Consider the following 27,153-nt stretch of genomic DNA (forward strand, 5'->3'; position numbering starts at 1 on the left):
CATTTCTTGTTGTGTCCCAAAGGCTACAAAGTACCATACTTTAAAATCAGAAGGGTTTCCTTTTTTTAAAGTTTGTTTTTTAAAGATACACATTCACCTATGCCAACTTGTAATTTTACCAGGACACAACCCTTAAGAGACTCAGGGTTAGAATTATGTGCTGTCATAAAATGACTACCAAGGGGACTCCCTAGTTTTTTATTTTTTATGTCCCTGTAAACGGACCCTAAAACTCCTATATGTTTCCCCTATATAAAACTTATTACATCCACATCTCAGCACATACACTAGCCCCCCCATGTTACAACTATATATCTAGCTGTAATTTTAATACCATTAATGTGGGAAAAAGAACTCAATATGTATTGACAGATGGAACAACCATCACATAGAACAGTGCCCTTATTTATACTTAAACTCTGACTAAGATTAACATCTGGTAAGTAAAATTGATTATGTACCAGTATATCAGACACATTCCTAGCTCTTTTATATGCAATATTCACAAAATCAGGTAATATAGAGTTCAAAATTGTATCCCTTAAAAGCATTGGCCACAGACTACGCACTTTCTTACAATTTCCTCAGTTATAACATTATAGGTAGTCACTAGAAAAACTTCCTTCTGCCCTCCATCATTCACAACTTTATTGGTATGTTTATTTCTACTTGCACAAGCAATATATTTCCCACTAACATGGAAACTATAAAAATCTCCCTGAGGGTTGACTGGATACCTCACATCCATCATTTTTTGTTTAGCTTCCATAACCAACTGGACATCATAGCCCCTTTTAATAAACGTATCTTCTGCTTTTGCTATTTCTCTGTCAAAGCTCATGTTAAGGCTACATAACCTATGAATTCGTAAAAATTCATTATAAGGCAATACCTTGACCAAATGTTTGGGGTGACAACTATTCCCATATAAAAATACATTTCTATATACAAATTTCCTATGGAGACTAGTTGTAAATCCCTCTAAACTTATTTCCAAAAAATTCACTTGAGGGCCAAGCTACACACCATGAAAGCTTAAGCCTATAGCATTAGATTGTAAATCATCAGCAAACTTAAGGGCCTCTGTTTGGCTTCTTTGACATAAAAAAATAAGATCATCAATAAACTTAAAATATAAAATAACTTTTAATCTAAAAAATCATGCCTATAAACAAAATCATCTTCAAGTTTAGGCATGACTAAGTTTGCATACATAGGGGCAAAGGCCGCCCCCATGGCAGTGCCCTGTAATTGCTGAAAAACGTCTCCATTAAACATAAAAAAAATATTTTTCAAACAAAACATAACTAAATCTATCAAAAAATGAGACATAGGAGAGTCCCCCAAGAAGTGAAATAAGGCTTGAATACCTATTCCATGCCCAATGTTAGCATAAAGACTTTTAACGTCCAAACATAGCCAAAACATATCCTTTTTCCAAACTTTCCGCCTTATTTTGTTCAAGAAATCCTGACTATTCCTAATATAAGAAGCTGTACTCATCACATATTTCTTTAGATGTTCATGTAACAACACACTTATGTTTTTCAAAAAATACCTCTGTGCAGACACTATAGGTCGACCACTAAGGTTGGTTAAGCCTTTGTGTGTTTTGGGTGGACAGTAAAAAAACTGCTTTAGAGCAGTTTTCCACTCCAAACTTCTTTTCCATATCCTTAGAAGTAGAATACCCCAACCTTAGGCCTTTGTTTAACAAAAGCTGGTACTCTTTAATAGCTTCAAAATAATCAGAAACATTGCATTTCCTGTAAATTTCCACATTATTCAAATGTTTATAACACATCTGTAAGTATTGTATATAGTGCATAATTACTATCTGGTTGCCCTTGTCAGATGGCTTAACCACCCATCTTTCTCATTACCAGATTCCAATAGGGCTAACCACTGCTGATGTTTAGTTAAGTTGAAGCATATGTTAGACTTATTCTTTATACAAGACCAATACATTTGTTCCGCCTCAAAATTAAGTGTAGCAAAATATCCTTGCAGACTATTATTTAGAAAAGGTGGAATAAAAGAGTTTTAACAGAGATAGCATCAGTGTCCAGTTGGCAGTAAGCATTAAAGCCATCTTCAAACAAATCTTCCTGAAATGACAAGCATGAGTGAAAAGAATAATCACCACTTTCATAACAATCATTAATCACAACTCCTCCCTCCTGTTTAAAGTAATACATTAAGTGCAATTTTCTGCTAAAAGAAAAGATTTCACTTTTAAGCACATGTAATCTCGGTAAAGCAGTTGGTATAAATTTAAGCTCAAGACATAACACAGATCAGAAATTTCATGTTTAGACAAATTTAACACATGTAAGTTATCACAAACTTCATTAATACCAGCGTTTCCTCTTATTGTACTGTCCCTTCTTATTATAGTTCTTTTGCTGGCCCCATTTTCTGTTATTAAGTCTGTCCTTGTAGAGCTGGAGTTCCGAAAGCGATTCTGCATATCTTTCGAATTTTGTGCTTTAGGCAAGGCTGGAAACTGTTCCACACTCCCCTCAGCTCCAACAATCACATCTGCCTCCTCAGAAGCAGCAAAAGAAACTGAGGAAGAAGCAAAAACATTGTTACCCCGACCAACATCATTACTGCCATTATTGCTCCTGCTTCTAGATGAAAAAGATCGATTAGATTTTCGTTTCCAAAGGAACGCCTTATCAAGGTTATAGTCCTTAATGTGCCTGTTGATTTTATAACTTTTGCGCTCTACTAACAGCTGTTCAAAATCCACAAGTCTGCCATTAATTTCTTCCAGCATACTAGTAAGTTTAACTGATGTTAAAAGTTTATCTAGTTCAGCACTCACCACTCCAATTTCTTCTTTCAGCCTTCGCTTCTTTAACTCATCCCTCTCAGTCAGGATGCGTATCCATTCTGTGGAGCACTGGTGAGCTGACAGTACCCATCTCTTTTGAAAATTCATATCCTCAGCATTTCCCTCCTCAAAGGGGGTTGTAGGTGCTTTGTATGCTCTCAGATCTCTCGGGGTGATATTCAGCTGTACATACCGCTAAAGGCAAAGAATGTTAATATGCGTACTTGCCTCCTTCTGTAGAAGATTTTCCAGCTTATCTCTGAAATTCATGGCTTCTGCTGATAAATCAGCCACAGTAGAGGAACCCAAATTTTGAAAAGGGTTAACAAAACGATGTTCTCAATCACCCATAAAGTGCTGCCAAGCCGTAGTCATAGCCGGACCCTGAACAGCCGCTTCAAGAGTAGCCAAATTACCAGTACCGACAAATTAGAAGCACCAACTGCTTCCATATTTCTGGAGCCTCTCTCATTTAGCTGCAAAACTAACTGTTGAATAGTCCTTTGACTTCCGTCAGTAGTATCATCCCTAAAGGGACATGGCAAATTATTTGCAGGATCAGTAGCCATACAAAAACAACAAATACAACTAAGATAAAAAAAAATAAAAATACCACCAAGACCACTGATCTAAGCAATAAGCAGATTTAATGAAACACTTAGCACCTTGGCTTACAAAGCCTTCCAAGAGTAAAAACACTACAAAACACAGTTTGCTTAAATACACCATATTTCATAAAACAATTAATCAATTAAACCTACAATTTAAATCACATACTTCCAATTACATTCCTTGTTGAGTCCCAAAGGCTCCAAAGTACCATACTTTAAAATCAGGAGGGTTTCCTTTTTTTAAAGTTTGTTTTTTAAAGATACACATTCACCTATGCCAACTTGTAATTTTTCCAGGACAAAACCCCTAAGGGACTCAGGGTTAGAATTATGTGCTGTCATAAAATGACTACCAAGGGGACACTCTAGTTTTTTTTATTTTTTATGTCCCTGATATGTTCCTGTAAACGGACCCTAAAACTCCTATATGTTTACCCTGTATAAAACTTATTACATCCACATCTCAGCACATACACTAGCCCCTCTGTGTTACAACTATATCTATATCTAGCTGTAAATTTAATACCATTAATGTGGGAAAAACAACTCACTATGTACAACATAAGATAGAACAATCATCACATGGAACAGTGCCCTTATTTATACTTAAACTCTGACTAAGATTAACATCTGGTAAATAAAATTGATTATGTACTAGTATATCAGACACCTTCCTAACTCTTTTATATGCAATATTCACAAAATCAGGTAATATAGACTTCAAAATGTTATCCCTTAAAAGCATTGGCCACAGAATACGCACATTCATACAATTTCCTTAGTTATAACATTATAGGTAGTCACTAGAAAAACTTCCTTCTGCCCTCCATCATTCACAACTTTATTGGTATGTTTATTTTCACTTGCACAAGCATTATATTTCCCACTAACACGGGCAGTATAAAAATCTCCATGAGGGTTGACTGGATACCTCATATCCATAATTTTTTGTTTAGCTCCCCTAACCAACTGGACATCATAGCCCCTTTTAATAAACATATCTTCTGCATCTGCTATTTCTCTGTCAAAGCTCATGTTAAGGCTACATAACCTATGAATTTGTAAAAATTCATTATAAGGCAATACCTTGACCAAATGTTTGGTATGACTACTCCCATATAAAAATAAATTTCTATGTTCAAATTTCCTATAGAGACTAGTTGTAAATCTCTCTAAACTTATATCCAAAAAAATTCACTTGAGGGCCTAGCGGCATACCATCAAAGCTTAAGCCCATAGTATTAGATTGTAAATCATCAACAAACTTAAGGGCCTCTGTTTGGCTTTCTTGACATAAAAAATAAGATTAACAATAAACCTAAAATATAAAATAACTTGTAATCTAAAAAAATCATGCCAATAAACAAAATCATCTTCAGGTTTAGCCATGACTAAGTTTGCATACATAGGGGCAAAGGCCGCCCCCATGGCAGTGCCCTGTAATTACATCAAAAAACGGAGAACAGCAAACAGTGCATCAACAAAATCACTCAAAATAGCTTTGCTGAACAGCCTTTATTTACCAGAAATCACAGTTCACTTATTCAGTAAGCGCTTTCGTCTTGAAAAGACTTCCTCAGACTAAATAATAATTAATTTGCCCCACCAATATTTAAGCAAATCATAACCCATTAATTAATTAAACAAGCAACCTTCATTTGAATTCATTGTACATCACACAAATTTAAAAAGAAAAACAAATGACACAAGCAACTGTTTTAATAAAACACATCAAATATTTACTATTCTAAACTAAATAGTATATTTGACCCCCCCATTTTATAATAATAAATACATTTAATGTTTTAACCTTTTTTTCAAGTGTCCTGTAATTGCTGAAAAATGTCTCCATTAAACATAAAAAAATTATTTTTCAAACAAAACATAGCTAAATCTATCAAAAAATGAGACATGGGAGAGTCCCCCAAGAAATGAAATAAGGCTTGAATACCTATTTCATGCCTAATGTTAGTATAAAGGCTTTTAATGTCCAAATATAGCCAAAACATATCCTTTTTCCAAACTTTCCCTCTTATTTTGTTCAAGAAATCTTGACTACTTGGATCAGTGGTCTTGGTGGTATTTTTCCTATCTATAGGAGCACTACACTGGAGTATGCTATAAAGATCATTTCTCCCACCCCACCTTCGAAGCTGCTTCAGACACCCAAGAAGCACTCTAGGCTTCCTTCCACTTTGTCCTCTAGGTCGTCCAGGAGCTTGTTGGAAGTGGACATGGATAGGATGATGTAAAAGTACCAACTCCATTCACTACTGGATCTGTAAGTATGCCTACAACTTCTGCAGCCATGTTTTCTCTTTCTCCAATCCATCCTGTGGTTTTGGAGGCCCAATATCTAAGATCCCCAAGGGGTCCAGTGTCAGATCCCAGGAAAGCTTCCTCTTTGACTTCGACTATTTCCTTGACCAGTTCTGCTCTAATGCTGTCAGATCAGAATGGGTAGCGGAGCTGAAGTATCAGTGTCAGAACTGAGGGGGTGGGCTCAGCTCAGATTTTGATGGATCCACTCTTTCCTCTCAGAGCCTTAGCCCTTGATAGTTTGTATCTGGTTCTGCCCCTATGGCTCAGAACTGGGGAGGTTCCGGGTCTGTCTTCCTCAGGAGTTTCAGCTCTGAGTAGGCAGGTTGAAGTTTCTCCCAGTCTGTCTGCCTTTGAGGTGAGAGAAAGGACTTTTTCTGTCCAGAGAAAACTACCTTTTCATATCTCGACAACCACCTTTCCCCCATCAGGTCATAGCTCTGAGTCATACAAGCGTATTCCACAGTGACAGGCAGAATCAAAAAGTGTCCAGCCAGGTCCTGAGGATGAACTTCTCCTCTCTTCCGAGACTTAACCTGAGCATCCCACAGAAGAAGTTCATTGGAAAAGAATGTGTAAAATGAGACACATTGACTCCCTTTTGGAGTCTGTCACAGAGGATACTAATTTTGATGGAGAGGGCTGTTCCATGTTGCCACCTGATGACATTTCCTTTGGAGATAACCTAGAGATCTTAAAAGAGAAAGGTGGTTGGTCTTCCCAAAACCCCTCAACAGAAGAACTGGTATTTTTGGAGGATTTTGTTTTTGGCCCGTCTATGTCTTGGGTTACCCCCCAGAAGACAAACTTATTGACTTAGTGGCCTGTCTGGCTTGGAAGGAGCCTGACACCATTGAACCTATTCCAGAGAGACCCAACAAGTTTTTGGCACCCCCCCCCAAAAGGCCACACTGGAGCAAAGGGGTCTCACCAGATGCTATGGTGGTGGTGGCAGCCACTAAGAGGGAGCTAGCAGAACAGAGCTCTGCTGTCCACCCACCTAACATGGAATTTAAAGCTCTGGACAGGTTTGGAAAGCAAGTTTTTGCCTCAGCACCTTTGCCTAGAGGTCAGCGAATTACCTGGCACATTTCACCCAGCTTCAGAGAGATTTGACCAAGGAGTTTTCAGTTACTGTCTTAGAGTCCATGTCTGCTGAGGACTTGAAAAGAACATCCTCTCAGTTGGCCACTCTTTTTACATATCCAGTGCTTTGATGAAGCTGATCTCTCACATGGCTGAAGGCACCTCATGAGCAGCTGGTTCTGGCATTGCCTTAAGGAGACATGACTGGATGCAGCTTTGTGACTTCTTGGAACCCTTTAAGATGTCTTTTATTAATGCTTCCTCTGATGGTACTTCTTTGTTTGGATCATCAGTTAAAGAGATGCTGACCCACAGTGAGAAAGACAGAAAGACTGCCATAGGAATCAAGTTTTCTATGCCTCAACAAACTTTTCTAGGAAAGAAAAAGGCAATAAAAAGATTTGTTTCCACAAGTCTCAGATGCTTTCCAAGATCTATGTCATAACAATTCCTATAGAGGTAGATGGGGAAATTTCAATGGCAGATGTCGCCCTAGAGGCAGAGGAGGTCCACCAAATCAGGGTTTCAGGATTCTTTCTTGGACAAGCCTTTCCAGTGCTCTTGAAGTGTTGCCCAACTGTCCAACTCTGGAGGCAGTCGGGGGTTCAATTGTCATTACACCCAGATGCCTGGGCAAATATAATACAAGATTCTTGGGTGCTAAGCATACTATCCAGAGGTTATTACATACTGTTTTCTCTTTTTTCTCCTACCATAAGGAAAAAATTTCCTGACACCCCACCCAGTCAGAGAAGGAGAGCACCACAAGAGATCCTGAAGCTGCTAGACAAAAGAGTCATTCAAAAGGTCCCTGTACACCAGATAAGATTCGGAACTTATTCATGCTTCTTATTAGTGCCAAAGAAAACAGGGGAACTGAGACCTGTTTTGGCTTTAAGCAATTTAAATCAGTTTTTAAAGAAAGCAAAGTTCTGAATGGTTACGATCCAGTCCATTCTGCCCTTTCTTCACAAGGACAATTGGATTTGCTCTATAGATCTTCATACTATCACATAAAAATAGGTGATCCGGAAGACATCTTTGCTTTTGGCTGGGAGCCAGTCACTTCCAATTCAGAGCCTTGCCCCCTGGATTCACCACAGTTTATTGGCAGTGGTAGCATCTCACTTGAGACTCAAAGGATTCCAGGTGTTTCCATATCTAGACAGTTGGCTCCTTACCACCCCCTCCAAGCATCTATTTCTAAATGCCAGGGACTATTTGTTCCAGATTTGCAAATCTTTGGACATAACTATAAATCATGCCAATTCAAATTTAAAACCAGTGCAGAGCCTGGGGTTCATTATTGTTCATCTAGACATGATGAAACAAATAGTATCCTTACCTCAGCATCATATTTTTATAATAAGGAATCAAGTTCACTTTCTCCTTACTCATTCAACTCCTCCGGCAAGATCATTACTGCAAGCATTAGGTTCTATGGCAGTGACCATTGTGTTACTTCCTTTGGCATACTTTTTTATGTAGGTCCTGCAATGGACACTAGCTGTACAATGGTCCATTTTCTACCAACAACTATCCTATCCAGTCAGGCTCACTTCAATTTATAGAAGGCACATCAGTTAGTAAACGCAATCCAAAGATCGACATCTAGGCAGACCCTTTGTTCTTCCATCCTGTATGGCAACAGTGACCATAGATGCTTCTCAGTTGGGGTGGGAGGCATTTCTTGGGAAGAACTGTCCAAGGCACATGGTCCCTCCAATAAACCAAGTTGCATATCAACATCCTGGAGATGAGAGCAGTTCTATTAGCACTGCAGACCTTTCAAGATGCACTTCTCTTAGGAACTATTGCAGTTCAGACCGACAACATGTCTGTTGTCTGGTACATCATAAAACAAGGAGAAACTCAATCTTAGTTAAACAAAAAAACTCCCACACTGAATAAAGTAGTCAAGGTAAAAAAACTGGTATAGAAAAATCAAAAACTCAATCTTATCTCATTTGCAGACAGGCCATGAGATTATGGGAACGGGCAATCTCTTTGGACTACTTTCTAGTTGTGATGCACGTTCCTAGGAAAACCAACGTGTTAGCAGACAAGCTCAGCAGATCCATTCTAATGTCCCATGAGTGGTCTCTCAGTCAAGCTGTGGCAGAAATTATCTTCCAGCATTGGGAACAGTCTTGCTGTGATCTTTCTGCCACTCCCCTCAACAACAAATGCAGCAAGTACTTTACTCTGATTCCTCCTCAGGCAGAGTCACCAAGAGATGATCTGATTCATGCTTGGCTCCCTCCTCCCCCTAATTCCCAAATTCTTACAGAAAGCAAGCAGGCCGAAGAACTCCGTGATCCTCATTGCTCCTTTCTGGACTTGACAGGTATGGTTCTCCTTCCTGTGGTCTCATCTTTGTTATCCTCCATGGACACTGAAGCCCACTCTGGATCTCCTGTCACACCCATCAGGGATCTAACATCCCAACATTCGAGCCCTAAGACTAGCTGGATGGTTTCTCCACTTCCACTAATAGTTAGACAGCCCAGGCTTTCTTCTCTGGTACACAATATCATTTTGGTTTCTCAAAAAGAATCCACCAAAAAGGTTTACAGAAGCAAATGGAAAAGATTCCCTGTATGGGCTTTGAATAAAGACATTCACCCCTTTTCCTGCCACTGTTGCTGTGATTCTCCAATTCCTGACAATGTTCCTTGAGGAAGGAGCTAGCTTTTACACTGTTAGACTTCAACTAGCAGCTATCTCCAATTTTCATACTGGAAACAGACATGTTTCTAAATTATGAAAAGCTTTCATGAAAGGAATTTTTCTTTTAAGACCTCCAATTAAAGATCCCTCTGCACCCTGGAACCTTACAGTGGTGCTGCAAAGACTAACTCAAAAGCCCTTTGAGCCATCATCTAAAGTCAATCTGAAATTTCTGTCATGGAAAACATGTTTTATTGGTAGATATCACTTCTGCAAAGAAAGTATCCAAACTCCAGGCTCTCTCTGCCAAATGTCCATGCATAAATGTTTCATAAAGACAGGATTTCTTTATGGACTAACCCTTCTTTTTTACCTGAAGTGGCTTCAGAGAATAACATTAACCAATCCATTCATTTACAAGTCTTCTTTCCAAACTTTAACAATAAGGGACAATACATGCTACACATCCTGGCTGTGCACAGACAATTACGTTTTTATCTTGATAGAACTAAACAATTCCGAAAATCAGCTCAACTTTTTGTTTCCTTTTCTTCAAAGAAATTGGGTTATCCAGTGTCTAAAGTCACTCTAGCCAAATGGATAGCAGATTGCATCTATTTGATCTATTCACAAAAAGGTATAATATTACCTAATCCTCCCAAGGCTCACTCAACCAGATCCATGGCTACTTCATCTACTTTTTGGCCCAGAACATCTGTTGATGACATATGCAGTGCAGCTGCATGGTTCAATGCTCATACCTTTGTTTCTCATTGCAAACTGTATATTACTTCTAGAAATAGAACATCCTTTGGTTCATTGGTGCTCCGGAATATCCTTCCATGAGGGCAACCAGTATAGCTGGGGACTCTGTCCCATACGTATCTGTGTTATATATTTTTATTTTTCCTCAACATCCTTCTCATCCATTCTCCATCCAAAGCTTCTGGTTTGACCTATTGGACTGTAATGGAACAGTACAGTTGTGTAAACTTTACCATAAATGTAGATGTTTGAGTGTATTCACTGTTGCAGTCATCACACTTGGGTTATCTGCCTGCAGGTAGCACTCAGTCAGCCCGAATACCAGAGACTTAGTATTTCTGCATCAGTTGCTGTCACTTCAGGACTGACGTCAGTTCGTCAGGGATATAAAAACAGGCAGCCGACGCCATTACATCAATTTTTCTTGCCCCAAATGTCAGGAGCCCCCCCAAATTAAGGAGCCAAGTTATGGTGGAAAAAACACCACCGGTAAAAAGTAAATACCAATAGCCCTGTAAGGGGGTGAGTAATAGAGATAGGGAAGGAGAGAGAGAGAGGCAAAGGAGTTGGTGGGCGGGAAACCATGACTACTGCAACAGTGAATACACTCGAACATCTACATCGGTAGTACGTTCTTTGTGTTTCACTGTTGCAGTCATGACACTTGGGTTGATTCCCAAAGCTGAAGAATGGGTGGAGGCAGTCAAGAAGAGTTGAGGCTGGCTAGTATGCCCTACAGGACTGCTGTTGCAAAACCAGCCCTGGATTTGGAAAAGATAGGCAGGTGGTAATGTTTACTGAAGGTGTGAACAGAACTTTAGGTAGCAGCTTCCAGAATGTCCCTGGTAGGGACTCCCCTGAGGAATGCTGCAGAGGTTAAAGTTGCCCTAGTGGAATGCGTTCTGACCCCCAGAGGGGGTGGTTTCCCATGATGTTTGTAACAGAAATGGATACAGTGTGCTAGCCAACTGGAGATGGTTTGTTTTGATATGGCCTTGCCCTCTGTCCTGGTGCAAATCTGACTAGTAACTGGTCAGATTTCCTGAAGGTCTTAGCCCTGTCAAGGTAGAATCTGAGCTGTTTGTGCACGTTGAAAGAGTGCAGGTTCCTTTCCCCTTTATTTTGAGGATTAGGGAAGAAGGTTAGCAAATGGATAGATTGGTTGAGAGCCACACTGAACACCACTTTAGGCATAAAAGTAGGGTTAGTCCTAAGGGAGACCCTGTCAGCATGAAAAATAATGAAGGGTTCCACAGCCATAAGTGCTTGTAGCTCAGACACTCTTTGGCCAGAAGCAAGGCTGTTTTCCAAGAGAGGAATTTTAACTCTGCTGATGCTGCAGGCTCAAAGGGGGGTAGCGTGAGCTTTTCCAGCACAAAGTTAAGGTCCCAAGCAGGGGGTGAAGGCTCTCCTTGGTGGCCTTAAGTTGTTGGCCCGTCTCAGGAACTGTTTGATGAGAGGGTGAGAGAAGAGAGGTGGGTCAGTGTTGTAATGAGCTGAGATGGCAGAGGCATGGATCTTAATGGAAGAGAAGGATAGGCCTCTGTGGAGTAGATCTGCTAGGTAATCCAGGGTTAGAGGTAAGGAGGGCAGTTCTGTGTCCGCTCCTTTATACTGAATCCAGGAACAATACCTTTTCCACTTACCAGCATTGGATTTGCTTGTACTGGGTCTTCTGGCTTCAAGAATTACGTCCAGCACCTGCTTGTTTAGGTTGGCCACTGGGGGAGAATTTAAGGAATAAGCTAGGCTGCAAGGTTCAGGGTTTGCAGTTGCGGATACGAGATCTGTCCCTCCTGCTGAGTGAGGAGGGTTGGGATCTGGGGTAGGTGCCATGGTGGCTCCAGTGACAGACTGCGCAGGAGTAGGTACCAGTGCTGGCGTGGCCAGTCTGGGGCAGTCAGGATTGCCCTTGGTCTTTCCTGTCTTATCTTGAGTAATACTCTTGTAAGAAGAGGCAGAGGGGGAAATGCATAGATTGAGAAGTTTATCCACTGTAAGGATAGGGAATCCACTTTTCAGGCCCTGATGTGAGGTATCCTGGTGCAGAATTTGCTGAGCTGGTGATTGTAGGGGGAGGCAAAAAGGTCCACCTCCGGGGCCCCCCATTTCTGGGTTAAAAGGCTGAAAGTGTTGGGGTCTAATTGCCACTCATGGGTCTAGGAGATTTCTGCTTAAGTCGTCTGCCAGAGAGTTCTGTTTGTCTTGCAGGAATTGACCTTGCAGTTGAATAAACATGGCCAAGGCCGTGTTCCACAGGGTCATGGCTAGCCTGCAGAGTGGGTTCCCCCCTGCTTGTTGATGAACTACATCACTGAGGTGTTGTTGGTTTTTATTAGCAGGGGTCCCTGTGAGAGTAGGGATCTGAAAGCTGTCAGAGTGTGCTGAACAACTAGCATCTCTTTTTGGTTGATGTGCAGATGAATTTGACATAGGCTCCAGTGGCCCTGAATGCACTTGTCATCCAGATGAACCCCCAGGCATAGTCTGATGCATCTATGGTTAGGGTCTGGGTGGCATGGGGTTGTGTAAAGGGAAGTCCCTTGTTGTGGTTGCATGCTGCTGCCCACCAAAGAAACTCTGTCCTTAGACAAGGTATGATGGTTTCCAGGTCCTGAGAATGTTTGCACCAAAGATTTTTAAGTACCATTGAAGTTTCCTCATATGCATTCTGGCATATGGAATTTGTAGAATGCAAGAGGCCATGAACCCTACAGCCTACAGGATTTTCCTTGTGGATAGCTGGGTTCTGGTAGCCATTTGAGCGAAGTAGCCTGTTAGATAGGCTTGTTTTTCTGGAGTAAGGAATGCCATCTGGGATGCTGTATCCAAGCTTGCTCCCAGGAATAGAATCTTTTGGCAGGGGACTAGTTTTGATTTCTTTTCGTTGATACTGTACCCCAAAGAGGTTAGAAGGTCCTTTACAAATGCCAGGTGCTGCAACAGCTTTTCCTGACTGTCTGCCTGTATCAGGCAATCATCCAAGTAAGTGTATATTTGAATCTTTCTCTGTCTGCAATAGGCAATGCCTGGAGCCAGACATTTTGTGAAGACTCTCGGAGCAGTGGATAAGCCAAAGGGAAGTGCAGAGAACTGATAATGCATAGATCCTGCCCTGAAATGTAGATATTTCCTGCGTGAGCCCCTGAAAGGGATGTGCAGGTAGGCTTCTTTTAGGTCTAGGGTGGCTAACCAGGCATCTTTGGACAGCATAGGAAGAAGCTGCTGAAGGGTGAGCATTTTGAATTTTGGTACCATCAGGAAGGTGTTTAGAATGGAAAGATCTAGAATTGGGCACCAAGTGCCCTCTTTTCTGGGTACCAGGAAAAGTCTGGAATAAAACCCTTGACCTATCTGTTCTGCAGGAGCAGGTTGAATTACCATTATAGAGAGCAGGGATTTAACTTAGTTTTGTTCTTCTGCCCACTGGTTTGGAGGAAGGTCTGGGAACCCTTTTGGGGTTGGCAGTGTGTGGAAGTAAAATTTGTACCTGTGGGATACAGTGTTGAGGACCCATTGGTCTTTGGTGATGGAAGTCCAGTTTTTTGCATGGTGGGCAAGTTTTCCTCTTAGGGGCATGAGCAATTGGGCAGAGGTGAGGAGTGGAGTTGAGAAGTCATTGTGAATTCTTTCCGAAAGGGGGTGGCTTAGCACTCCCTGTTTTAGAAGTGGAGGTACTCCATTGCTTAGATCTCTGCATATCCTGAGACTGTAATCTGGGTGGTCTGTTTCCCCTGAATCTAGTTTGAAATGGCCTTGAGGGAGCTGGAAAGGACCAATGTTTAGAGGGGCAATGCCTACTGAATCTTGGAGGCTGCACTTGCAAAATATCTTTGACTGTCTGCATAGACTTAGCTTGTTCTTCCATCTTTTTTAGAACCTCTTCTGCTTTGGTGCCAAACATATTGTCCTTGTTCAAAAGAGCATCCAGTAATTTTGATTTGACATGGCCGGGCAAGGTTTGCTCCTTAAGCTAAGCATGCCTTCTAAGTACAGAACCTGTGACTGCTGCCCTGCAAGATGCTTCTAGGGCATCAAACCCACATTGCCAGGTAAGCTTGCTGACTTGGCTTGCAGAATGCATAAGCTCCTGTAATTCTTTATTTTCTGCACAGTCAGGAAAGGTAGATATTTTTTGCTTAATAAGTTCCATAATATGTTGCTGGTATTTCAGCATGTGAAACTGGCAATTCAATGCCCTAATGGAGAGAACTGCAGAGGTGTATACTTTTTTACCCCATCTGTTTAAAGCTCGGGAATCCCTGTCTGAAGGGGTGGGATTCTTAGCAGTAGTTGCTTTTATGCCTTTAGGCCCTTGGGAGATGACCTTTGGGTCAGCAGTTGGATTTTTGAAAAGAAACTTGTGAAAATCAGGGACTCTGTAGTACCTGTCTGGTTTCCTTGGAGCAGGGGGTAAAGTATCAGGAGTTAGACTGGATTCCATGAAGATATCATCCACAACATCCAGTACAGGAGGGATAGCTAAGGGTCTATGCTGTGGCAAATATAAAAATTCCCTGGGTCTCTTTTTGGATTGAGGATAATCCTGGCATTCCCAGTGGAAATGCTCCCTTAAAGTATGTAGGGTTTCACCAAAAGAAAAATTCGCTGGAGGGGAAGCAGAAGGAATGGATTCCTCTGCATTAGAATCCTCATAAGCAGATAAAGGCATGTCTTCATATTCAGAAACCTCAGAGTCGTCGGACTCTTGGTCAGTTAAAGCTGCTGGGAACAGGTCTCTTTTTCTCTTAGCAGGGGAAGGCTGGCTTCCCCAAATCAGCATGATCAGGCCTTCTGCCATTTTAAGCATTTGAGATTGTGGCAAGGAAGCAGATGCTTGAGTTTGGGTCATCAGTTTTTTAGGTGTAGCTCGTACTCTTGGCCTTAGAAATTTGGTAGTTTTAGACAGAACTGAAGACGTGAAAGAAAAAGAAGTTATGTTCTTATCATAACGTTCCATGTGAGTTGGTCATCTCGCCTTTGTTCTTACACACGGGTTTGGAGCCGATACCTCGGCTCCGAGTCAGCCACATTCCAAACTCTGCATCTAAGAGAAGCTCGGGGCACAGTCCCTATCCCATGATCCTCTCCTGCTAACCCTCAGATCTAGTTTGCTATGAAAACCAGACAACAGAAGACATATTCCCTTACACATGCATATGTATTCATACACATATACACGTATATTACCTAGAGACAGTCTAAGGGGACCATGAGAAAGACAACCAGCCACCAGTCATACCTGTTCTTCCAGAACACGGAGGAGGAAGGAGGGCGGGAATGTAAGAACAAAGGCAAGACGAACAACTCACATGGAACGTTATGGTAAGAACATAACTTCTTTATGTGAAGTTGTTCGATCTCGCCGTTTGTTCTTACACACAGGTAGCATCCCTAGCACCCTAAACTCCGGGTGGCACACGGGAGAACATTCCTGAGAACAGTGGAACCAAAGGAAGCCCTGTCCACTTTGTAATGAGTGATAAAGGTATGAGGTTTAGCCCAGGTAGCCGCTGCACAAATGGTATCTATCGGTAAATGAGCAGCATGGGCTAGGGAAGTAGAAACAGCTCTAGTAGAATGAGCTTTAGCTTTGAGTGGAATAGACTGATTGGAAGATGAATAAACAAAGTTTATGCAGTCTGAAAGCCATTTGGATAACGTGATTTTTGATACTGCAAGTCCTTTCTTACTGTCCCGCATGTGAAACAAAAAGTTGATCCGATTTCCGGAATTCTTTTGTCCTGTCCAGGTAAAATCTCAGCTGTCTGTGCACATCCAATTTGTGTAACATGTATTCCAATTTATTGGTATGGTGCCTGAAAAAGGTAGAAAGTTCTATGGACTGATTAAGATTAGATTCTGAGCAGACTTTTGGTAGAAAGGACGGAGTAGTACATAAGGAGACCCTGTCAAGGTGAAAGATTAGATACGGGGGTCTAATTGACAGTACTTGCAGCTCTGAGACTCTGCGAGCTGAAGTGATTGCAACAAGAAACAGGGTTTTTCAGGAAAGATATTTAAGTGGGCATGACGAGGCTGGTTCAAAGGGTGATAACATGAGCTGAGATAGCATTAGATTTAAGTTCCAAGGAAAAACCGGACTTCAAATGGGTGGTTGGAGATGATAAGTTCCCTTCATGAAAGCTCAACAAAGTCTATGAGACATAATCGTAGAGCCCCCTTCACCCACATGAAAATTAGATATGGCAGCCAGCTGTACCCTTATGGTGGATGTTGAAGCTCCTTGATGAATGTCTAGAACCTTATGAATAGGAGCAACCAAGGGATCAATACCTTGTTTGGAAGCCCAACACACGAAACGTTTCCATTTGCTCTTGTATAATTTTCTAGTGGAGGCTTTGTGGGAAGAGATCAAAATATGTTGTACTGCTGGAGACAAGAGATCTGACCTGGCTAAGCTGGGAAGTGGAGCAGCCATGCTGTCAATTTGAGGGATGAAAGAGAGGGGTGAAGAACTCCTGACGAGTGGGTCAGAAGGTCTGGCACTGGGTCCAGAGTCCATGGTTCCTCTATTTGGTAAGTTTGAAGAAAGGGGAACCAGATTTGTTGAGGCCAGAATGGTGCTATCAAGATGAATGTCCTTTCCAGACCTTTGGCTTTCTGTAGAAATTTTGAGATTAGTGGAACAGGAGGAAAGGCATATAGGAGACCCAGGGGCCAATCGTGCACAAGTGCGTCCCTGGGGGCGGCTCCCGGAGGGGGAAGTAGGGTGAAATAGCTTCTGCATTTGGCATTCAGGGGGGATGCAAAAAGGTCACAGCAAGGCTGGCCCCATCTGCGGAAAATCCTCTCCGCTACTTGATTTTTGAGGGACCACTCGTGAGGTAACAGGATGGCTCTGATCAACCTGTCTGCTATTACGTTGGATGTCCCCGGGATGTGCGTTGCTATGAGAAAGCGTCCGGTGGACACAGCCCATTGCCAGATTCTCAGGGCCTCTCTGCATAAGTGGTAAGTCATGGTTCCTCCTTGTTTGTTTATGTACCAGCTTGTTTGTTTATGTACCAGACCACTGACATGTTGTCTGACTGAATTGCAACTGTTCCCGGAGGTAAGTAGTCATGAAAGTGTTGCAACACCAGGAACACTGCTCTCAACTCCAGGACATTGCCGTGCAGGTTGTACTCTATTTTCGACCACTCACCTTGAACTGTTCTCCCCTGAAAAAGTCCCCCCCCCACCCTATCAGGGAAGTGTTCGTGGTCACTGTGGCTATGGGGGGGAAACACGAATGGTCGGCCTATCGTAAGCTCATGGCTGTTCATCCACCATTGAAGATCCCACTTGCAAGAGCCCGTGAGCAGGATGTTGTGTGACAACGGAAGCCATTGGTAAGACCACTGTGCGAAAAGTAGCCATTGGAGGATCCTCATGTGCATTCTCCCTAGGGGGACCGCGATAAGGGTAGCTGCCATCATGCTTAATACTTTCAGGACCTGTGCAGTGGTGACTCTTGCTTTGTAGAAGAGTAGAAATCTGTTCCCTTAAGGCTGAACTCTTGTTTGGGGAAGCCTGATCAGAGTTAAGGTAGTGTCCAATTCCACTCCTATGAATGATATATGCTGTGAGGGCAACAAGGCAGACTTTTTGAAGTTCAGTGTTATGCCTAAACAGGAACAGAGATCGATTGTATAGTCCCTGGCTTGTAATAGATGATGCCTGGTGGTGGTGGTAAGGAGCCAGTCATCTAAGTATGGAAACACCCAGAATCCTAGTCATCTCAGGTGGGATGCCACTACTGCCATGCACTTGGTGAACACCCTGGGAGCTGAGGTGAGGCCAAAGGGCAGAGCTCGAAACTGAAAATGACTGGCTCCCAGCCAGAAGCGCAGGTGATCTCTGGATGGCCTGGCCATTTTTATATGGTAGTACGCGTCCTTGAGATCTATAGAGCACATCCAATCGTTCATTTGAAGAAACGGAAGGATCGATTGTAGCGTGACCATCCGGAATTTTTCCTTCTTCTTGAAGGTATTGAGTTTGCTGAGGTCCAGTATTGGCCTCCAGTCCCCTGTTTTCTTTGGAACTTAAAAGAACCTTGAGTAAGTTCTGGATCCTATTTGGTCCGCCGGGACTGGCTGGATGACTCTTTTTTCTAACAGCCTTTGTATTTCTATGGCTGCCTGATCCCCCAGATTGGTAGAACATCTGGGAATCTTTTTTGGATGGGAGGATTGTTTAAGAAAGGGATGTTGTATCCCCTAGTTATTATGCTTTTTACCCAGGAATCTGAAGTGAGATTTAGCCAGGCCTGTGGGTATAAAGCCAAGCGACCCCCAACTGCCTCCAGAGCAGGACAGCCGGGCCTCCACTCAGGAGTGCTGGAAGGGCTTACCAGGGACGGTATCCCTGTCGCCCTGGTTCTGTGGACCCCCTCTGCCACCTGGGTGGCATCTTCCATTCCTTCCCCCTCCTCTGCCTCTGGAGGGGGTTTCACTAGGTGTAGATTGGAAAACTCCCTGAGTCTTCCGGAACCACATTTTTCCACCTCTTTGCCCTTTGGGATATGGTCTAGAAGGGGCAGAAAAACAGACCCCTATGGCAGACAGGGTCTTTCCTTCTTGCTCACACCTAGTGAGCGTCTCCTTCACTTTGGGCCCAAACAAGGAGGAGCCATCAAAAGGGGCATTAGTAAAGGAAGACTTAAAGGCTTCTGCAAAGGAGCACAGGCGCATACAGGATTGTCTCCTCAGAGCGATCGCTGAAGCTGCAGCCCTACTCGATCCTTCGGCTGCATAAGAAATGAGCCACATGGATGAGTTAACATAGAGTTTAGGGTATTGAGCTGTGCTGTCACCTTGTCTGAGACAGCAGCATCTGTGTTACCCTGTAGAGTATCCCCCAGTTCTTTGAGGAGATCTCTCTGAAGACGGGTAAAATGGGTGAGGTAGTTCAGCGATTGCATGGAAAAAGTCGCTGAACTAAAAATGCACTTCCCGTACCTGTCCATCATTCTAGAGTCTTTGTTAGGTGGATGAATAAAGGAAGATGCTTCAGACATTTCTTTCTTGGTGGCCCCTGCCACCACCATAGCATAAACTGGGACTCCCTTGGTGAGATACGCTTTATCCTGGGGGGGCAGTGATGTACTTATTAGGCCTCCGAGGGACTGGTTCCAAGGTGTCAGGGGACTCCCACGCCCTTCGAGCTATTAAATCCATTAACTCGTCAAAGGGCGGAGTTACCCAGGAGGTGGAAGGTTGAGCCCCAAAAGCCTTCAGCAACAATGACTCATCCTCAGTGGAGGCAAGTGACTTCCAGTCACTCCTCTGTTTGAGAATTTCCAGGATGTCGGCAAATGAGACATCCTCGGAGGAGGACCATGGGGACCACTCTGACTCATCCACGTCGGTGTCCGATGTCAACGATTCCTGTGGGGAATCAAGGTGCCTCCTCTTGCACAATCTTTTCCTTGGGACTTCATCAGAGGGGGCATCCGGAGAAGCTTCCGAGGAGCAGGGTTCACCCTCTGGGACTGACTGAGGCTTTGGGTCTCTACGCTTAGTGGGGACCGGTGGTGCAGAAACAGAACGCGGACCTTTCGGGGAGGGAGAAGAGGAATCTGAAGATGCAAATGTCTTAACAGACAAAACCTTCCTCATGGCCTTGAAGGCACTGGAGCCCCAGGCCGAGGATTCCACCGGTTCCGAAGAACCTGGCATCCTCTTCAGGCCCGGAACCACGGGCTTCGATCCAGAGGATGGAGCCAAACTAATCTGTGCCGAGGCACCGAGGGGAAGAGTCGGAACCGAAACTTCGGTTTGACCCCCCCACAGAACTGAGGAGAGACCGTCGGCTACGAGACCCCTCGATGGGTACCGAGGGTGTCAAGGTCAGTGGAGCCGAAAGCACTAATGAAGGCTTTGGCTCCGGGGGATCAACAATCATCAGATCCTCGACTCCCGGCTCCGATGACTCGATGGGTCTCGAAGGAGGATCTATGGATGGAACAGGAAGGGCTTCAAGCTTCAAAACCAATTGGGGTGAAACTGCAATCAGTTTGGATAAGGCCATGTTCTCCATCAGCTTCTGCACCACTCGATCCACATCAGTGTCTGACAGTGGTCTGGAGGAATGGGTCGAAGGGGCCGAAGAGGTCACCGAGCGAAGGATCGATGAAGGGAGTACCTCTGACACCGGCTCCAAAACCTGGACCTCGCCCCGAGGCAGCAGTTTGATGCTCGGCTCCAAGGTCTGTGGAGCTGGCGACCGAATCTTAACAGAGGTACTCGGAGCCGATGACCTGGGCTCCGTCACCTTCGAAGACTTCGACCCCTTCGAAGACTTCGATGACTGGTCTGCCTTTTCCAAAGCCTCTTGAAACTCTGGCTTCAGGAGACCCCCCTCAATAAGTTTCCTGCGTCTTTCCATCATCACTCTGCCACTAAACGAATGGCAGATGGAGCAGTCCTCCTGAAGATGGAGAGGGCCTAGACAGTAGACGCAGGAAACGTGGTTGTCAGTTATGGACATATTCTGTCCACACTGGCAATGCTTAAACCCAGATTTGGCTTTTTCTGACATTGCAATACTAATATGTAAAAACACTATATATTTAAATATATATATATATATATATATATATATATATATATATATATATACACAAAACTAACCTTACTAAAACAGGTAAATATTTATAAACAAGGTTAAATACTAAGAAAAAATGTAATCTAAACAGGGAAAATCTGACAGAGCCCTGACAGAAAGGTAGTGGCCTAAGTCCTAGGAGCAGCCGCTCCCACAAATTCTTAACACTAATCTAAACACTAATTTAACCTAACACACACACACACACACACACACACACACACACACACACACACAGTAATACCATCGCTATACTAAGAAAAAACCTTATAATTTTTAACTTTTAGAAATATATATATAAAATTTTAATATAGAAAAAAGTATACTGGCCTGAGCTCTCTCTCAACAATGAGATCTGTTGCAGCAGCAAACTAGATCTGAGGGTTAGCAGGAGAGGATCATGGGATAGGGACTGTGCCTCGAGCTTCTCTTAGATGCAGAGCTTGCAATGTGGCCGACTCGGAGCCGAGGGATTGGCTCCGAACCCGTGTGTAAAAACAAATGGTGAGATCGAACAACTTCACATGTTGTTGGTTTGTGTCGAATATCGGTAATGCGAAAAACTTCCTCAGAAGCCAGTGCCTGTACAGAGGCTCAAGACCCATACCAGGTAGAGACATCCACAGGTTCTGTAGTCAAGGAAGAGTCTCACGGCATACTGGACTCCGAACGGGTCTCAGTAATGGCCTGTGAATCCATCGAAGCGGTCATCAGGGGCTTGTGAAAGCACCTCACTGAGTACCGGCAAACTGATGACTAGCTTAACGGAAGCGTTGTCAGCAGTTTTGGACCTGTGCGGTCTGTCTCTAGCCTTATGTTTTTTCAAAAGATCAGTAGACGGATGGCTTACCGAAGCCATTTCAGAATACGGAGATCAAAAGAGAAAGTATTTAGAGACAATAAGGGCCCAACGATGAATAGTTTGGGCATTGAACAAAGCACAAAACCAACAGCGAGGTAAGTGGTGGTCTGGGCCTAAACAGGTGATGCAGTAAGAATGGAAATCTTGGTGTGGTATTTGTTTTCCACAGGCGAGACAATTGTTAACTTTTTCTGACATAGGTTAGAGCAAGAAAAAAGGATCTCCAACGGGGTACTTAGCTTTAGAAGACTTCAGGATGACTCAAGTTTGGAAACAAAAACTCAGGTAGCGGCCGACAGGCACTTGTGTGAACTGCTTCTGCTTCTGCTTCAGGCTCCTTGGCAAGAAAGACTGATGTAATAGCGTCAGCTGCCTGTTTTTATACCCCTGATGAAATTATGTCAGTCCTGAAGCGACAGCAACTGATGCAGAAATACTAAGTCTCTGGTATTTGGGCCGACTGAGGGCTACCTGCACACAGATAACCCAAGTGTGACGACTGCAACAGTGAAACACGAAGATCATCTACAGTTCCAGTTTGAGCCCTATCTTTTTTCTTCATATCTTGCCTCTGTTCATACTATGGGGATTGGGCAGCAAAGTCAATCTGGGGCTTTGGTGTTATAACAGAGAATTATTGGTACAGGGAGGTGCTCGAGAGCTGGAGCCTAAGTCTAAAATAACTGTTCGAGTCAGATCTGAGTATCAGTCCCAACCCATATATTGAGGAAGAATAAAAATGGACAACACAGATACCTAGTTATGGTAAGAACATCACTTTTAATTTGTGGTAGTAAGGGGTTATTGGCAGTAGAGGAGAATTATGTTGGCATTTATTTATATTCTGCCAAAAACTGCAATTATTAAGCTTAAGTGAATTTGGGGGTAAATAATCAGCTTTCGTCAGGGAATATATGTGTGTGTGAAGACTGGAGCTTGGTTTAGAATAGTTAGGATGCATCGTGGGAACATTGAAGGGAAAATATAACTAAAGAGGGTGCATTTCTGAGGAAGTATATGAGAATATTTGGTATGGAAGATGTGAATTCTGTAGTAGGAACTCCAACATAATTTGCATATTATTTCTCAAGGTACAATAAATGGGCTAGATTGGACAGAAATAATATTTCACAGGAACGCATGTATTTAACTGAAAGCTTTGGTACACATCAAATAACTATTTCAAATCATGCAGAGATACAAACTAAGATAAGGATACAGAGTAATGAAGTAAACATGAGCCACTAGCACTTTCCCACTTACATCTTAAAAAGAGAGGAATTAAAGCAGTAGCTGGTGGAAGTGATTCACGAGTAATTAGGTAAGACAGTAATTACTTCAGAAAGGATAGCTAGTAAGTGGGGATAAAGTGAAAAGAGAAGGATGTGGAAAATAAGCAGTAGGAATTCCTTAGAAGGGTTGACAAAGGCTAAATTATTACAGAATAAGGGGAATCTTGCAGAACAAGTAGGGAAGCAACTGCAAAGTGCTAAAGAAAAGGTAAGGGAGCATTTGAGTATATACATAAGTTTTGGATGACTACTGTTAAGCAACTGTTTTTGATAACTCCAGACCACAAAACATTTAACACAATGACTTAGGCAACAGAAACTAGAAAGGGTTGCTGCCAAATTCAGGGAGCCTATGGAAAGAAAAATAACCAGAGATCCTATAGAGGTATTAGACATTTCAGAATTTTTATGTAAAATTATATCAAGTAGAAGAATGTGAAAATCAATAAAATACACAAATGGAAATGTTTATGGAAGAATTAATTATGGCAAGGTGAGAGGAAGATGAGGCTCAACAATTAATAGCTAAGACAGGAAGAGATTAGATAAAAAAATGACGATGTCTAATCAATAACAGGGAAGTCTCCAGGAATAGATGGCATTCTTATGGAAGTTAAGATGTTGTGAAGCAAGAAAGTGATAAAGATCTGGAAGGTTTTGTTTAACAGTGTTTTAACATGGAGGAATATTAAGGCATCAGTGGCCGTATTATACAAAGAGGGTAAAGATCCTTCAGATCCTGCTTCATATATATATATATATATATATATATATATATATATATATATATATATATATATACATATATATATATATATGTATACACACACACACACACACACACACACACACACACACACACACCCTTTTCAGTTGTTAAACCGTGATTATAAAATGTCTATACTAGCTTAGATAATGGCAAATTAGATAGTTATAAATCAGTGTGGTTTTGTGGAAGGGAGAAAACATTTCAGTATTAATAGAACACTAATGATACAGGGGGAATTAGAATGTAAGAAAATGCTGCTATTGTTGGTGGGTCCTGATGTAGAGAAAGCATTTGATAGAGTTAGCTGAGACTATATGAGTAAGGCAATGGTAGCATTTGGATTCCTTAATAGAATAATAGGATGAATTAGGAGGATATATGAAGGGTCAGAGGCAAGAATTAAGGCTGGGAGGGTTCCTCCCATACTCCCCACAGAAGAAGGTGGTTTAGAAATTCCTTGATTTGAAGGGTTCTTTAGAGCTATGCAGTTAAGTCTCATATACATAACACAAGCAGAAGGTTGTAAATCAGAGCTACTTGGCAGAACACGTTTAATTCAGAGCTGTATTGAAACTGTGCCAGGAGAGACAATAAAAGATGAGATAAATAATGTTAGGCAAAAAGCAAATAGAACACATTTAGGAGAGGATGTGCCTGTTGCCTGAAAAGATCACTTGGCCAATATGAAATAAGATAATGCCACTGACAACTCTGGAATTCTGGTTACAATTATTCAGTGGTCTGAGGATTGAGAGCATATAGAAGGGAATAAAAGAAAAAAAGGAAGTTCATAACAAATAAAAAGGAAGAAAAGGAAACTGATAAATGTCTGTAAAGCAAAGAGAATACATATTAAGAAGGACTCTGCTTTGTTACCTAACACACAGATCACAGGAAATTATAACATTTTTCTACCAGAAAACGTTCAGTTTACAGATAAATGTATCACTTTTCTAAAAGGGAAGGTAGAAAAAAGAGGCTGGGGCAGGTGAAAAGGAAGAAATCAAAACTGAACATGGAAGAACCGAAGAATATTACTTTAAGAAAAAAAGAGGAGAAAGACAGATGTTGACAACATGGTTCAAGCTGTGAATGTACAAAGCCACCTGGATGAGAATTGTATGCTTGCAAATGTAATAAGCAATGAAACCAGTGGGATTAATAAAACTAATGGTTATGAAGATAATTCCTTTGTAACAGTTGATAGAGCAGATATTACTGAACTAGGAGTTGAAGGTTTCTTCAGAGCTGGTCAGTGAAGATATTCTTGTAATTGGAGATTTAGTTATTAGAGGAACTTATAGTTGCATTTATAGAGAAGATAATGAACATTAAATAGTGTTATGCCTGCCAGGAGCAAAAATAGACAATGTGAGACGGGCCTTAGAATGCCTTAATGTAAGAAAGTACTGATCTGTTTTTATTCACGTCAGTACAAATGATCTTATGCACAAGTACTACCTGACTGTTAGTATGGAACATACAGGTGTTAGGACATATTTTTCACAAATCACATACAGAAAGGAAAGTCATGTCACCATGAATGAAAACATATTTTGGGTAAATCCCTACATGAAAAAATAGTCTTGTTTTAAAAAATGGAAATGTATAGAGCATCCAAGCCTAGTTTTTGGCACACGTGTCCAGACAGGAAGGGATGTACTTGTCCAGATCAGGGAAGAGAATTTTTGCAGCAGATATTTTGCAATATTTGACAAACACAAGGCAGGACTTTTGCCAGGTAAAAAAATTAACAGTTTAGAGATGGCAACATTTGATGGTTATTAATGGTAGAAATATTAATAATACACTTTTTTACTGGAAATGTTGTTATGTTCCCACAAGATTGATGCTGTTATTGTTTGTGAGACATGGTTAAAGAATATTGACTGGAAACCAGTTCTGTCAGGGTATAAATGTTTTCAGTAATAACACCAATAATATAGACTGTGTAACTGTAACAATAAAGACAACCCTTGAACATATAACAATTGCTGTAGTGTATAGACCAAAGCTAAGTGCTGATGACCTAGATAATTCACACATTTCTTGCATGAAACAGAAGAGGGAAGAATAATAGTGGCTGGGGATTTAAACTTATCAGAAACAGACCAGAATAATATGTATAAGAACAACTATCTCTTCAGATTGTAAAAAAAATACCAGAGAATGAAACATACTAGACATTCCCCGGGATTCATGAAGCTCGGCGTAAGGACGGCGTTAGGCTTTCGCCAACCGTGTGGCTTAGAGATGGTGCAGTAGCACCATATGCATATTAATGAAGGCATGCTGCCGCCACATCCACGTGCATAGGAAATGTGTGCGAGTGCATGGGGCGTGTCGAAGCGCCACACGGAGGCATGGACATGGCTGTTTACGTGCAACCTAAAATGCTGAATATTATAGCCTGCCCCCAATAATAATCACACCTGTCAGTGTCCGTGGATACTGAAACATATGCAAAGCATGCAAGACAGCTTTGCGAACATAAAAATAAGAAGCAAACACAAATGCACGTAGCTGAATATTGAGTCCCCATTCCTCGAACAAAGGACATTTTAAACCCCTTGCCCATATTCTATTGTAGTGTTGATAGTTATACCAAGTGGAAGCGAAATGCATCGTGTTAGCACGCCGTCAATAGCTAAAGTCTAGCCCAATGGTCAGGGTTACCACCTGTCCCACATTGTGCGGGACAGTCCCCCTCTGGGCAGTTGTGTCCATATCAAAACCATTATAAATGTAAAATATCCTGCGATCGTAGGACATAATTATGTCCCACATCTTATGTAATAGTCACATACAATAGTTATTTCCATATGTACATACCTACATGTTACAAGAAACAGAATAAGCAGCTAAACTGCTACAACAATAAGCTTACATTTAGGCATAAAACAAAAGTACTATCCATTGTACTGACCATGGCTATGTGTTGGCCTGTAAAATCTGATGTGTGTCCTGAACATATCCCATCCTGGCCATATGAAAAGGTGGCAACCCTATCAGTGATCAGAGCATTCGCCCAAAATCTGCCCATTTGTGGTCCAAGGCATCCTTATCAGGATGGGCCAAAGATGAACGGGTATTACCCGGGTCTACCTACCATGTCATGAAAGATAAGTATTTGCGTGTACCTATATGCGTGATGTACGGCATGGGGAAGGTGAAAAATGCTAGGGTAGTCCTCACAACCATACAGGTACCAGAGATATGTAGTGTATGCAATGTGTTCCCTTGACCGTGCCATGGGCCATCAACCAGAGAAGGGATGGATGGAGTGTGTGGAATATGGGTGTGGGGGGGACGGGTAATGTAATAAT

At 42.1% G+C, this 27,153-nt stretch overlaps 1 protein-coding gene across 1 annotated transcript in view; it reads right to left on the reverse strand.

Annotated features, from left to right (window-relative positions):
- DNAH9 (dynein axonemal heavy chain 9) overlaps positions 1–27,153 on the reverse strand; it is a 3,419,770-nt gene that overhangs the window by 2,675,233 nt on the left and 717,384 nt on the right. The gene's annotated exons all lie outside the window — the stretch shown is intronic.

Source organism: Protopterus annectens, chromosome 4.part0, assembly GCF_019279795.1.
Source record: "Protopterus annectens isolate FY-2018-M chromosome 4.part0, PAN1.0, whole genome shotgun sequence".
NCBI classification, from domain to species: domain Eukaryota; kingdom Metazoa; phylum Chordata; order Ceratodontiformes; family Protopteridae; genus Protopterus; species Protopterus annectens.